General features: G+C 45.9%; 2 non-coding genes across 2 annotated transcripts; both read right to left on the reverse strand.

Annotated features, from left to right (window-relative positions):
* Positions 1 to 7,859: 7,859 nt before the first annotated feature.
* Positions 7,860 to 7,932, reverse strand: TRNAY-GUA (transfer RNA tyrosine (anticodon GUA)). Its single transcript has one exon. It is a non-coding gene; the product is annotated as a tRNA-Tyr (tRNA).
* Positions 7,933 to 15,750: 7,818 nt separating this feature from the next.
* TRNAY-GUA (transfer RNA tyrosine (anticodon GUA)) lies at positions 15,751 to 15,823 on the reverse strand. Its single transcript has one exon. It is a non-coding gene; the product is annotated as a tRNA-Tyr (tRNA).
* Between the last annotated feature and the right edge of the window lie 273 nt (positions 15,824 to 16,096).

A 16,096-nucleotide genomic window follows, 5' to 3' on the forward strand; every position in this document is an offset into this window, starting at 1 on the left:
TCGGATGTGACGTAAAAAGTCAAAGTTTTTCCACAATACCTGAAGACCGTTTAATTTTTGGGCTTCCGTTGCGCAATGGTTAGCGTGTTCAGCTGTTAACCGAAAGATTGGTGGTTCGAGCCCATCCAGGAGCGGTGTTGTGCGGTCTCATATGTAGCGTAAAATGTCAAAACTTTTCCCCAATAAGTGACAACCATTTTTTTTCTGAGCTTCCGTGGCTCAATGGTTAGCGCGTTCGGCTGTTAACCAATAGGTTGGTGGTTCGAGCCCATCCAGGAGCGGTGTTGTGCGGTCTCATATGTAGCGTAAAATGTCAAAACTTTTCCCCAATAAGTGACAACCATATATTTTCTGAGCTTCCGTGGCTCAATGGTTAGCGCGTTCGGCTGTTAACCAATAGGTTGGTGGTTCGAGCCAACCCGGGAGCGGTGTTTTGGGATCTCAAATATAACGTAAAAACCCAAAGTTTTTCCACAGTACCTGACGACCATTTAATTTTTGGGCTTCCGTGGCACAATGGTTAGCGCATTCAGCTGTTATTCAAAAGACTGGTGGTTTGAGCCCTCACGGGAGCAGTGTTGTGAGGTCTCAGATGTACCGTAAAATGTCATAGCTTTTCCACAATACCTGACAACCATTTAATTTCCGAGCTTCCGAGGCTCAATGGTTAGCGCGTTCGGCTGTTAACCAATAGGTTGGTGGTTCGAGCCCATCCGGGAGCGGTGTTGTGAGGTCTCAGATGTGACGTAAAAAGTCAAAGTTTTTCCACAATACCTGAAGACCGTTTAATTTTTGGGCTTCCGTTGCGCTATGGTTAGCGTGTTCAGCTTTTAACCGAAAGATTGGTGGTTCGAGCCCACCTTGGAGCGGTGCTTTGAGGTCTCGGATGTGACGTAGAAAGTCAAAGTTTTTCCACAGTACCTGACGAACGTTAAATTTTTGGGCTTCCGTGGCGCATTGGTTAGCACGTTCAGCTGTTAACCGAAAGGTTGGTGGTTCGATCCCATCCAGGAGCGGTGTTGTAAGGTCTCAGATGTGAAGTAAAAAGTCAAGGTTTTAACACAATACCTGACGACCATTTAACTTTTGGGCGTCCGTGGCGCAATGGTTATCGCGTTCGGCTGTTAACCGAAAGGTTGGTGGTTCGAACCCATCCAGGAGCAGTGTTGTTAGGTCTCAGATGTGACGTAAAAAGTCAAAGTTTTTCCACAATACCTGAAGACCGTTTAATTTTTGGGCTTCCGTGGCGCAATGGTTAGCGCGTTCGGCTGTTAACCAATAGGTTGGTGGTTCGAGCCCATCCGGGAGCGGTGTTGTGAGGTCTCAGATGTGACGTAAAAAGTCAAAGTTTTTCCACAATACCTGAAGACCGTTTAATTTTTGGGCTTCCGTTGCGCAATGGTTAGCGTGTTCAGCTTTTAACCGAAAGATTGGTGGTTCGAGCCCACCTTGGAGCGGTGTTTCGAGGTGTCAGATGTGACGTAAAAGTCAAGGTTTTTCCACAATACCTGACGAACGTTTAATTTTTGGGCTTCCGTGGCGCAATGGTTAGCACGTTCAGCTGTTAACCGAAAGGTTGGTGGTTCGAGCCCATCCGGGAGCGGTGTTGTGAGGTCTCAGATGTGAAGTAAAAAGTCAAGGTTTTTACACAATACCTGAAGACCGTTTAATTTTTGGGCTTCCGTTGCGCAATGGTTAGCGTGTTCAGCTGTTAACCGAAAGATTGGTGGTTTGAGCCCACCCGGGAGAGGTGTTGTGCGGTCTCATATGTAGCGTAAAATGTCAAAACTTTTCCCCAATAAGTGACAACCATTTAATTTCTGAGGTTCCGTGGCTCAATGGTTAGCGCGTTCGGCTGTTAACCAATAGGTTGGTGGTTCGAGCCCACCCGGGAGCGGTGTTTTGGGATCTCAAATATAACGTAAAAACCGAAAGTTTTTCCACAGTACCTGACGACCATTTAATTTTTGGGCTTCCGTGGCACAATGGTTAGCGCATTCAGCTGTTATTCAAAAGACTGGTGGTTTCAGCCCTCACGGGAGCAGTGTTGTGAGGTCTCAGATGTACCGTAAAATGTCATAGCTTTTCCACAATACCGGACAACCATTGAATTTCTGAGCTTCCGAGGCTCAATGGTTAGCGCGTTCGGCTGTTAACCAAAAGGTTGGTGGTTCGAGCCCATCTGGGAGCGGTGTTGTGAGGTCTCAGATGTGAAGTAAAAAGTCAAGGTTTTTACACAATACCTGAAGACCGTTTAATTTTTGGGCTTCCGTTGCGCAATGGTTAGCGTGTTCAGCTGTTAACCGAAAGATAGGTGGTTCGAGCCCACCCGGGAGAGGTGTTGTGCGGTCTCATATGTAGCATATAATGTCAAAACGTTTCCACAATAAGAGACAACCATTTAATTTCTGAGCTTCCGTGGCTCAATGGTTAGCGCGTTCGGCTTTTAACCAATAGGTTGGTGGTTCGAGCCCATCCAAGAGCGGTGTTGTGAGGTCTCAGATGTGAAGTAAAAAGTCAAGGTTTTTACACAATACCTGACAACCATTTAACTTTTGGGCGTCCGTGGCGCAACAGCTCTCCCGGTTGGGCTCGAACCACCAACCTTTCGGTTAACAGCCGAACGCGCCAACCATTGCGCCACGGAAGCCCAAAAACTAAATGGTCGTCAGGTATTGTGGAAAAACTCTGAATTTTTACGTTACATCTGAGACCTCACAACACCGCTCCCTAATGGGCTTGAACCACCACAGTTTCGGTTAAAAGCCGAACGCGCTAACCATTGAGCCACGGAAGCCCGGAAATTAAATGGTCGTCAGGTATTGTGAAAAACTTTGGCTTTTTAGGTTACATCTGAGACCTCACAACAGCTCTCCCGGTTGGGCTCGAACCACCAACCTTTCGGTTAACTGCCGAACGCGCTAACCATTGCGCCACGGAAGCCCAAAAATTAAATGGTCGTCAGGTATTGTGGAAAAACTCTGACTTTTTACGTTACATCTGCGACCTCACAAACCGCTCCCTAATGCGCTTGAACCACCAAACTTTCGGATTAAAGCCGAACGCGCTAACCATTGAGCCACGGAAGCCCGGAAATTAAATGGTCGTCAGGTATTGTGATAAACTTTGGCTTTTTAGGTTACATCTGAGACCTCACAACAGCTCTCCCGGTTGGGCTCGAACCACCAACCTTTCGGTTAACAGCCGAACGCGCTAACCATTGCGCCACGGAAGCCCAAAAATTAAATGGTCGTCAGGTATTGTGGAAAAACTCTGACTTTTTACGTTACATCTGAGACCTCACAACACCGCTCCCTAATGGGCTTGAACCACCACACTTTCGGTTAAAAGCCGAACGCGCTAACCATTGAGCCACGGAAGCCCGGAAATGAAAGGGTCGTCAGGTATTGTGGAAAGGCTATGACTTTTTACGTTACATCTGAGACCTCACAACACTGCTCCCGCGTGGGCTCGAACCACCAACCTTTTGAATAACAGCTGAGCGCGCTAACCATTGCGCCACGGAAGCCCGGAAATTATATGGTCGTCAGGTATTGTGAAAAACTTTGGCTTTATAGGTTACATCTGAGACCTCACAACACCGCTCCCTAATGGGCTTGAACCACCACACTTTCGGTTAAAAGCCGAACGCGCTAACCATTGAGCCACGGAAGCCCGGAAATTAAATGGTCGTCAGGTATTGTGAAAAACTTTGGCTTTTTAGGTTACATCTGAGACCTCACAACCGCTCTCCCGGTTGGGCTCGAACCACCAACCTTTCGGTTAACAGCCGAACGCGCTAACCATTGCGCCACGGAAGCCCAAAAATTAAATGGTCGTCAGGTATTGTGGAAAAACTCTGACTTTGTACGTTACATCTGAGACCTCACAACACCGCTCCCTTATAGGCTTGAACCACCACACTTTCGGTTAAAAGCCGAACACGCTAACCATTGAGCCACGGAAGCCCGGAAATTAAATGGTCGTCAGGTATTGTGAAAAACTTTGGCTTTTTAGGTTACATCTGAGACCTCACAACAGCTCTCCCAGTTGGGCTCGAACCACCAACCTTTCGGTTAACAGCCGAACGCGCTAACCATTGCGCCACGGAAGCCCAAAAATTAAATGCTCGTCAGGTATTGTGGATAAACCTTGACTTTTTACGTCACATCTGAGACCTCACAACACCGCTCCCGGGAGGGCTCAAACCACCAGTCTTTTGAATAACAGCCGAACGCGCTAACCATTGCGCCACGGAAGCCCAAAAATTATATGGTCGTCAGTGATTGTGGAAAAACATTGACTTTTTACGTCACATATGAGACCTCACAACACCGTTCCCGGATGGGCACGAACCAATAACCTTTCGGTTAACAGCCGAACGCGCTAACCATTGCGCCACGGAAGCCCAAAAATTAAATGGTCGTCAGTTATTGTGGAAAAACTTTGGCTTTCTACGTTACATTTGAGACCCCACAACACCTCTCCCGGGAGGGCTCAAACCACCAGTCTTTTGAATAACAGCTGAACGCGCTAACCATTGCGCCACGGAAGCCCAAAAACTAAATAGTCGTCAGGTATTGTAGAAAGGCTATGACTTTTTACGTTACCTCTGAGACCTCACAACACTGCTCCCGCGTGGGCTCGAACCACCAAACTTTTGAATAACAGCTGAGCGCGCTAACCATTGCGCGACGGAAGCCCAAAAATTATATGGTCGTCAGGTATTGTGGAAAAACTCTGACTTTTTACGTTACATCTGCGACCTCACAGCACCGCTCCCTAATGCGCTTGAACCACCAAACTTTCGGTTAAAAGCCGAACGCGCTAACCATTGAGCCACGGAAGCCCGGAAATTAAATGGTCGTCAGGTATTGTGAAAAACTTTGGCTTTTTAGGTTACATCTGAGACCTCACAACAGCTCTCCCGGTTGGGCTCGAACCACCAACCTTTCGGTTAACAGCCGAACGCGCTAACCATTGCGCCACGGAAGCCCAAAAATTAAATGGTCGTCAGGTATTGTGGAAAAACTCTGACTCTGTACGTTACATCTGAGACCTCACAACACCGCTCCCTAATGGGCTTGAACCACCACACTTTCGGTTAAAAGCCGAACGCGCTAACCATTGAGCCACGGAAGCCCGGAAATTAAAGGGTCGTCAGGTATTGTGGAAAGGCTATGACTTTTTACGTTACATCTGAGACCTCACAACACTGCTCCCGCGTGGGCTCGAACCATCAACCTTTTGAATAACAGCTGAGCGCGCTAACCATTGCGCCAAGGAAGCCCAAAAATTAAATGGTCGTCAGGTATTGTGAAAAACTTTGGCTTTTTAGGTTACATCTGAGACCTCACAACAGCTCTCCCGGTTGGGCTCGAACCACCAACCTTTCGGTTAACAGCCGAACGCGCTAACCATTGCGCCACGGAAGCCCAAAAATTAAATGGTCGTCAGGTATTGTGGAAAAACTCTGACTCTGTACGTTACATCTGCGACCTCACAACACCGCTCCCTAATGCGCTTGAACCACCAAACTTTCGGTTAAAAGCCGAACGCGCTAACCATTGAGCCACGGAAGCCCGGAAATTAAATGGTCGTCAGGTATTGTGAAAAACTTTGGCTTTTTAGGTTACATCTGAGACCTCACAACACCGCTCCCGGGTGGGCGCAAACCACCAACCTTTCGATTAACAGGTGAACGCGCTAACCATTGCGCCACGGAAGCCCAAAAGCTAAATGCTCGTCAGGTATTATGGAAAAACCTTGACTTTTTGCGTCACATCTGAGACCTCACAACGCCGCTCCCGGATGGGTTCGAACCACCAACCTATTGGTTAACAGCCGAACGCGCTAACAATTGAGCCACGGAAGCTCACAAATTAAATGGTTGTCAGGTATTGTGGAAAAGTTATGACTTTTCACGCTACATCTGAGACCCCCACAACACTGCTCCCGGATGGGCTCAAACCAATAACCTTTCGGTTAACAGCCGAACGCGCTAACCATTGCGCCACGGAAGCCCAAAAATTAAATGGTCGTCAGGTATTGTGGAAAACTTTGGCTTTTTACGTTACATCTGAGACCCCACAACACCTCTCCCGGGTGGGCTCGAACCACTAACCTTTCGGTTAACAGCCGAACGCGCTAACCATTGCGCCACGGAAGCCCTAAAATTAAATGGTCGTCAGGTATTGTGGATAAACCTTGACTTTTTACGTCACATCTGAGACCTCACAACACCGCTCCCGGGAGGGCTCAAACCACCAGTCTTTTGAATAACAGCTGAACGCGATAACCATTGCGCCACGGAAGCCCAAAAATTATATAGTCGTCAGGTATTGTGGAAAAACTTTGGCTTTCTACGTTACATTTGAGACCCCACAACACCTCTCCCGGGAGGGCTCAAACCACCAGTCTTTTGAATAACAGCTGAACGCGCTAACCATTGCGCCACGGAAGCCCAAAAACTAAATGGTCGTCAGGTATTGTAGAAAGGCTATGACTTTTTACGTTACATCTGAGACCTCACAACACTGCTCCCGCGTGGGCTCGAACTACCAACCTTTTGAATAACAGCTGAGCGCGCTAACCATTGCGCCACGGAAGCCCAAAAAGTATATGGTCGTCAGGTATTGTGGAAAAACTCTGACTTTTTACGTTACATCTGCGACCTCACAGCACCGCTCCCTAATGCGCTTGAACCACCAAACTTTCGGTTAAAAGCCGAACGCGCTAACCATTGAGCCACGGAAGCCCGGAAATTAAATGGTCGTCAGGTATTGTGAAAAACTTTGGCTTTTTAGGTTACATCTGAGACCTCACAACAGCTCTCCCGGTTGGGCTCGAACCACCAACCTTTCGGTTAACAGCCGAACGCGCTAACCATTGCGCCACGGAAGCCCAAATATTAAATGGTCGTCAGGTATTGTGGAAAAACTCTGACTTTGTACGTTACATCTGAGACCTCACAACACCGCTCCCTAATGGGCTTGAACCACAACACTTTCGATTAACAGGTGAACGCGCTTTCAATTGCGCCACGGAAGCCCAAAAGCAAAATGCTCGTCAGGTATTATGGAAAAACCTTGACTTTTTACGTCACATCTGAGACCTCACAACACCGCTCCCGGATGGTCTCGAACCACCAACCTATTGGTTAACAGCCGAACGCGCTAACAATTGAGCCACGGAAGCTCACAAATTAAATGGTTGTCAGGTATTGTGGAAAAGTTATGGCTTTTCACGCTACGTCTGAGACCCCCACAACACCGCTCCCGGATGGAATCGAACCAATAACCTTTCGGTTAACAGCCGAACGCGCTAACCATTGCGCCACGGAAGCCCAAAAATTAAATGGTCGTCAGGTATTGTGGAAAACTTTGGCTTTTTACGTTACATCTGAGACCCCACAACACCTCTCCCGGGTGGGCTCGAACCACTAACCTTTCGGTTAACAGCCGTACGCTCTAACCATTGCGCCACGGAAGCCCAAAAATTAAGTGCTCGTCAGGTATTGTGGATAAACCTTCACTTTTTACGTCACATCTGAGACCTCACAACACCGCTCCCGGGAGGGCTCAAACCACCAGTCTTTTGAATAACAGCTGAACGCGATAACCATTGCGCCACGGAAGCCCAAAAATTATATGGTCGTCAGGCATTGTGGAAAAACTTTGACCTTTTACGTCACATCTGAGACCTCACAACACCGCTCCAAGATGGGCACGAACCACTAACCTTTCGGTTAACAGCCAAACGTGCTAACCTTTGCGCCACGGAAGCCCAAAAATTAAATGGTCGTCAGGTATTGTGGAAAAACTTTGGCTTTTTACGTTACATCTGAGACCCCACCACACCTCTCCCGGGTGGGCTCGAACCACTAACCTTTCGGTTTACAGCCGAACGCGCTAACTATTGCGCCACGGAAGCCCAAAAATTAAATGGTCGTCAGTTATTGTGGAAAAACTTTGGCTTTCTACGTTACATTTGAGACCCCACAACACCTCTCCCGGGTGGGCTCGAACCACCAACCTTTCGATTAACAGGTGAACGCGCTAACCATTGCGCCACGGAAGCCCAAATGTAAAATGCTCGTCAGGTATATTGGAAAAACCTTGACTTTTTACGTCACATCTGAGACCTCACAACACCGCTCCCGGGAGGGCTCAAACCACCAGTCTTTTGAATAACAGCTGAACGCGCTAACCATTGCGCCACAAAAGCCCAAAAACTAAATGGTCGTCAGGTATTGTAGAAAGGCTATGACTTTTTACGTTACATCTGAGACCTCACAACACTGCTCCCGCGTGGGCTCGAACCACTAACCTATTGGTTAACAGCCGAACGCGCTAACCATTGCGCCACGGAAGCAAAAAATTAAATGGTCGTCAGGTATAGTGGAAAAACTTTGGCTTTTTACGTTACATCTGAGACCCCACAAAAACCTCTCCCGGGTGGGCTCGAACCACTCACCTTTCGGTTAACAGCCGAATGCGCTAACCATTGCGCCACGGAAACCCAAAAATTAAATGGTCGTCAGGTATTGTGAAAAACTTTGGCTTTTTAGGTTACATCTGAGACCTCACAACAGCTCTCCCGGTTGGGCTCGAACCACCAACCTTTCGGTTAACAGCCGAACGCGCTAACCATTGCGCCACGGAAGCCCAAAAGTTAAATGGTCGTCAGGTATTGTGGAAAAACTCTGACTCTGTACGTTACCTCTGAGACCTCACAACACCGCTCCCTAATGGGCTTGAACCACCACACTTTCGGTTAAAAGCCGAACACGCTAATCATTGAGCCACGGAAGCCCGGAAATTAAATGGTCGTCAGGTATTATGAAAAACTTTGGCTTTTTAGGTTACATCTGAGACCTCACAACACCGCTCCCGGGTGGGCTCGAACCACCAACCTTTCGATTAACAGGTGAACGCGCTAACCATTGCGCCACGGAAGCCCAAAAGCTAAATGCTCGTCAGGTATTATGGAAAAACCTTGACTTTTTACGTCACATCTGAGACCTCACAACACCGCTCCCGGATGGGTTCGAACCACCAACCTATTGGTTAACAGCCGAACGCGCTAACAATTGAGCCACGGAAGCTCACAAATTAAATGGTTGTCAGGTATTGTGGAAAAGTTATGACTTTTCACGCTACATCTGAGAACCCCACAACACCGCTCCCGGATGGGCTCGAACCAATAACCTTTCGGTTAACAGCCGAACGCGCTAACCATTGCGCCACGGAAGCCCAAAAATTAAATGGTCGTCAGGTATTGTGGAAAACTTTGGCTTTTTACGTTACATCTGAGACCCCACAACACCTCTCCCGGGTTGGCTCGAACCACTAACCTTTCGGTTAACAGCCGAACGCGCTAACCATTGCGCCACGGAAGCCCAAAAATTTAAATGGTCGTCAGGTATTGTGGATAAACCTTGACTTTTTACGTCACATCTGAGACCTCACAACACCGCTCCCGGGAGGGCTCAAACCACCAGTCTTTTGAATAACAGCTGAACGCGATAACCATTGCGCCACAGAAGCCCAAAAATTATATAGTCGTCAGGTATTGTGGAAAAACTCTGACTTTGTACGTTACATCTGAGACCTCACAACACCGCTCCCTAATGGGCTTGAACCACAACACTTTCGATTAACAGGTGAACGCGCTTTCAATTGCGCCACGGAAGCCCAAAAGCAAAATGCTCGTCAGGTATTATGGAAAAACCTTGACTTTTTACGTCACATCTGAGACCTCACAACACCGCTCCCGGATGGGTTCGAACCACCAACCTATTGGTTAACAGCCGAACGCGCTAACAATTGAGCCACGGAAGCTCACAAATTAAATGGTTGTCAGGTATTGTGGAAAAGTTGACTTTTCACGCTACATCTGAGACCCCCACAACACCGCTCCCGGATGGAATCGAACCAATAACCTTTCGGTTAACAGCCGAACGCGCTAACCATTGCGCCACGGAAGCCCAAAAATTAAATGGTCGTCAGGTACTGTGGAAAACTTTGGCTTTTTACGTTACATCTGAGACCCCACAACACCTCTCCCGGGTAGGCTCGAACCACTAACCTTTCGGTGAACAGCCGTACGCGCTAACCATTGCGCCACGGAAGCCCAAAAATTAAGTGCTCGTCAGGTATTGTGGATAAACCTTCACTTTTTACGTCACATCAGGAGCAGATGACAAAGGAGTCTCGGACGCTAGCTACCACAATATAGAGGGCAATGGGACCCGCGTACGTCACAGCTGTAGCGGTATCGTTTGCCATAGAGGCGCTATCAGACATTATAGCAGACGATGTTTTTGGTGGATTATATCTGGCACCAAAGTCTGCTGGGAATTATTTTTGTAATAACAGACTAACGGTAGCTACTGAGGTTCGTCTTACCCGATCGCGACATAAATATACACAATATAATTACTTTATTCAAACAGCTTTAACCGTTGGTATTAAGATAAAAGATAAGACTACATTTTGTGACTTTAAACCTACTAAATAGTCAAAGTCCAAACTAGCAGAGAAACCCAGGTAAGCCAAGGCTTAATGAACACTTTGTGCCCACTGGAATGATTAAGCTGGGGTTTTCAAAAGATAAAAGCAAGGTTTTAAAAGATGCCGAAACACAATGTTATATATGTTTTTTAGGGCCAAAATATTCCGTATTTCTTTTGAATTAATTGACTGCTACAAGAGGTTGGAAACGAAATCACTGTCTCTTACTTTTTGGGTTTTAAAAGATCGTGAGTGATTTCTATTCCCAACCTCATGTAGCTATCATTTAATTCAAGAAGAAATTTAGAAAAAATTGGCACTGAAACACATTTTAGTTTTTTAATAGTGTACATACGTAACTCGCTGGGCTTTTCATTTTGAATTTTAGTCTAAAAAAACATTAAAAAGCCGTTGAAATCCAATTTTTAACTCTAATACTCGTTACGCCTAGGCAAATTATAAGCAGACGATACGTATTTTTAAAGAGAGGCTCCAGACGCGATTTCCCAGATCTCCTTTCGAGACTTTGCAGCCATGCTATTGGTTGGGAAATTAAGCTCAAATTTCCCACGAGAGGTGGCACTGGCGTAATGATTTTGGTTAATAATCGTGACGTTCTCGGATCCCATTGCCCTCTACATTACGGAAGCTAGCGTCCGAGACTCTTTTGTCATCTGCTACTGGTCACATCTGAGACCTCACAACACCGCTCCCGGGAGGGCTCAAACCACCAGTCTTTTGAATAACAGCTGAACGCGATAACCATTGCGCCACGGAAGCCCAAAAATTATATGGTCGTCAGGTATTGTGGAAAAACTTTGACTTTTTACATCACATCTGAGACCTCACAACCCCGCTCCCGGATGGGCACGAACCACTAACCTTTCGGTTAACAGCCGAACGTGCTAACCATTGCGCCACGGAAGCCCAAAAATTAAATGGTCGTCAGGTATTGTGGAAAAACTTTGGCTTTTTACGTTACATCTGAGACGCCACAACACCTCTCCCGGGTGAGCTCGAACCACCAACCTTTCGATTAACAGGTGAACGCGCTAACCATTGCGCCACGGAAGCCCAAAAGTTAAATGCTCGTCAAGTATCATGGAAAAACCTTGACTTTTTACGTCACATCTGAGACCTAACAACACCGCTCCCGGATGGGTTCGAACCACCAACCTATTGGTAAACAGCCGAGCGCGCTAACCATTGCGCCACGGAAGCCCAAAAATTATATGGTCGTCAGGTATTGTGGAAAAACTCTGACTTTTTATTCTAGAGGGCCGGTAGGCCCTTCTAGATAAGATCCCACACCCTCCCGTAATGTTAAATGAAAATTCACAGATTTTCGCCGATTTTCCCATAGGAATAACATGGGGTTTTTGGTGCTCCTGTACATCGAATCATTTAAAAACTAAAGCGAAGTTACGTTTCGGAATACTTTCAAATTAACAAGTAACTATTCAAGGTGTGCCTTTTTCAAGTTTCATCAAAATTAATTAAGTCTAAGTATGTTAATTTAATTAAAAATGTAAGTACCTCAAAAGATTATTCTACAGCAGACGACGCTAATTGTTCATTACTCTACAGTAGACGATGCTAATTTGCCATTTCACCGCCTTGAAACTTTAACTTGATATTTGTCAATAAATATAACACTATATTTATTAAAAATATCTCTGGCGGGTCTATTTTTCGTTTAATTATGTGTCTCGGTTGAAATTCTATACTTAAGATACCTTTTTAATTTATATTTTAGATGTTAGTTTCGACCAAGGCTTAAGTTGCCTTACTTAGGCCATGGATTTATAATAGAAGCTTACGCTTCATGGATATTTCACTGTAGCCTTCAGTAAGGCATAAGGATAGATGGATCAGTGTTGGAAATAAGGATTTTTTTAAAACTGGACCTGTGGCCTAGGTATTTTAATTAAAATAACTGGCCACGGTGCCACTCACTGTAAACGTACAAGGGCAGTGAACGCAATGTCATGGATAATTGTAATCGTAGAGTGAACTGTAAAAGATACGGATTTGATAGTTTAAAAATCGTGGCAGGATGTTGGTTTTGAAGTTGACTATTAAGCTCGGGTTCTAAAACGAATTGTGAGCCGTATCTTATAAGAATTAGTAGAAGTGTAGAACCATTTTTAACCTCGTTCTAGAAGTGAAAAATTTCGCATTTCAGGCAAAAAATTGTTTTATAATAGATTAATACAAATGCAGACTGAAGGAACAGATATTATATAAAAAAGGACTTGGTTTGCCCAAGCCTGAAAAACAAAACGATAAGAGTTTTTTCCAGTTGACTGAAGCGAGGATATTTTATTTTTCTATATAATTTTAAAGACAATCCGTATTTTACTACTCTTTAGAATTTAATTCAATCTCCTGATTTTACTGCTAATGGATTTATTTCCTATAAATTAATTGAAATAAAAAATTACTTATCTCAGATTTTTCAACAATTCCATTTTCGTAAAATTTTATCATGAAAAATCTGAGATAAGTAATTTTTTATTTCAATTAATTTATAGGAAATAAATCCATTAGCAGTAAAATCAGGAGATTGAATTAAATTCTAAAGAGTAGTAAAATACGGATTGTCTTTAAAATTATATAGAAAAATAAAATATCCTCGCTTCAGTCAACTGGAAAAAACTCTTATCGTTTTGTTTTTCAGGCTTGGGCAAACCAAGTCCTTTTTTATATAATGTTACATCTGCGACCTCACAGCACCGCTCCCTAATGCGCTTGAACCACCAAACTTTCGGTTAAAAGCCGAACGCGCTAACCATTGAGCCACGGAAGCCCGGAAATCAAATGGTCGTCAGGTATTGTGAAAAACTTTGGCTTTTTAGGTTACATCTGAGACCTCACAACAGCTCTCCCGGTTGGGCTCGAACCACCAACCTTTCGGTTAACAGCCGAACGCGCTAACCATTGCGCCACGGAAGCCCAAATATTAAATGGTCGTCAGGTATTGTGGAAAAACTCTGACTTTGTACGTTACATCTGAGACCTCACAACACCGCTCCCTAATGGGCTCGAACCACCAACCTTTAGAATAACAGCTGAGCGCGCTAACCATTGCCCCACGGAGGCCCAAAAATTAAATGGTCGTCAGATATTGTGGAAAAAATTTGACTTTTTAGGTTACATCTGAGACCTCACAACACCGCTCCAGGGTGGGCTCGAACCACCAACCTTTCGATTAACAGGTGAACGCGCTAACCATTGCGCCACGGAAGCCCAAAAGTTAAATGCTCGTCAGGTATTGTGGATAAACCTTGACTTTTTACGTCACATCTGAGACCTCACAACACCGCTCCCGGGAGGGCTCAAACCACCAGTCTTTTGAATAACAGCTGAACGCGCTAACCATTGCGCCACGGAAGCCCAAAAATTATATGGTCGTCAGGTATTGTGGAAAAACTTTGACTTTTTACATCACATCTGAGACCTCACAACCCCGCTCCCTAATGGGCTTGAACCACAACACTTTCGATTAACAGGTGAACGCGCTTTCAATTGCGCCACGGAAGCCCAAAAGCTAAATGCTCGTCAGGTATTATGGAAAAACCTTGACTTTTTACGTCACATCTGAGACCTCACAACACCGCTCCCGGATGGGTTCGAACCACCAACCTATTGGTTAACAGCCGAACGCGCTAACTATTGCGCCACGGAAGCTCACAAATTAAATGGTTGTCAGGTATTGTGGAAAAGTTATGACTTTTCACGCTACATCTGAGACCTCACAACACCGCTCCCGGATGGGCACGAACCACTAACCTTTCGGTTAACAGCCGAACGTGCTAACCATTGCGCCACGAAAGCCCAAAAATTAAATGGTCGTCAGGTATTGTGGAAAAACTTTGGCTTTTTACGTTACATCTGAGACACCACAACACCTCTCTCGGGTGGGCTCGAACCACCAACCTTTCGATTAACAGGTGAACGCGCTAACCATTGCGCCACGGAAGCCCAAATGTTCAATGCTCGTCAGGTATATTGGAAAAACCTTGACTTTTTTTGGTCACATCTAAGACCTCACAACACCGCTCCCGGGAGGGCTCAAACCACCAGTCTTTTGAATATCAGCTGAACGCGCTAACCATTGCGCCACGGAAGCCCAAAAACTAAATGGTCGTCAGGTATTGTAGAAAGGCTATGACTTTTTACGTTACATCTGAGACCTCACAACACTGCTCCCGCGTGGGCTCGAACCAATAACCTATTGGTTAACAGCCGAACGCGCTAACCATTGTGCCACGGAAGTTCAGAAATTAAATGGTTGTCAGGTATTGTGGAAAAGTTATGACTTTTCACGCTACATCTGAGACCCCCACAACACCGCTCCCGGATGGGCTCGAACCATTAACCTTTCGGTTAACAGCCGAACGCGCTAAACATTGCGCCACGGAAGCCCAAATGTTAGATGCTCGTCAGGTATTGTGGAAAAACCTTGACTTTTTACGTCACGTCTGAGACTTCACAACACCGCTCACGGGAGGGCTCAAACCACCAGTCTTTTGAATAACAGCTGAACGCGCTAACCATTGCGCCACGGAAGCCCAAAAACTAAATGGTCGTCAGGTATTGTGGAAAGGCTATGACTTTTTACGTTACATCTGAGACCTCACAACACTGCTCCCGCGTGGGCTCGAACCACCAACCTTTCGGTTAACAGCCGAACGCGCTAACCATTGCGCCACATAAGCCCAAAAATTAAATGGTCGTCAGGTATTGTGGAAAAACTCTGACTTTATACGTTACATCTGAGACCTCACAACACCGCTCCCTAATGGGCTTGAACCACCACACTTTCGGTTAAAAGCCGAACGCGCTAACCATTGAGCCACGGAAGCCCGGAAATTAAATGGTCGTCAGGTATTGTGGAAAGGCTATGACTTTTTACGTTACATCTGAGACCTCACAACACTGCTCCCGCGTGGGCTCGAACCACCAACCTTTAGAATAACAGCTGAGCGCGCTAACCATTGCCCCACGGAGGCCAAAAAATTAAATGGTCGTCAGGTATTGTGGAAAAACTTTGACTTTTTAGGTTACATCTGAGACCTCACAACACCGCTCCCGGGTGGGCTCGAACCACCAACCTTTCGATTAACAGGTGAACGCGCTAACCATTGCGCCACGGAAGCCCAAAAGTTAAATGCTCGTCAAGTATTATGGAAAAATCTTGACTTTTTACGTCACATCTGAGACCTTACAACACCGCTCCCGGATGGGTTCGAACCACCAACCTATTGGTTTACAGCCGAGCGCGCTAACCATTGCGCCACGGAAGCCCAAAAATTAAGTGCTCGTCAGGTATTGTGGATAAACCTTCACTTTTTACGTCACATCTGAGACCTCACAACACCGCTCCCGGGAGGGCTCAAACCACCAGGCTTTTGAATAACAGCTGAACGCGATAACCATTGCGCCACGGAAGCCCAAAAATTATATGGTCGTCAGGTATTGTGGAAAAACTTTGACTTTTTACGTCACATCTGAGACCTCACAACACCGCTCCCGGATGGGCACGAACCACTAACCTTTCGGTTAACAGCCGAACGTGC

The sequence above is a fragment of the Phalangium opilio genome, unplaced genomic scaffold (genome assembly GCF_054372755.1).
Source record: "Phalangium opilio isolate 3A_F unplaced genomic scaffold, DU_Popi_V2 ptg000390l_1, whole genome shotgun sequence".
Classification (NCBI taxonomy): domain Eukaryota; kingdom Metazoa; phylum Arthropoda; class Arachnida; order Opiliones; family Phalangiidae; genus Phalangium; species Phalangium opilio.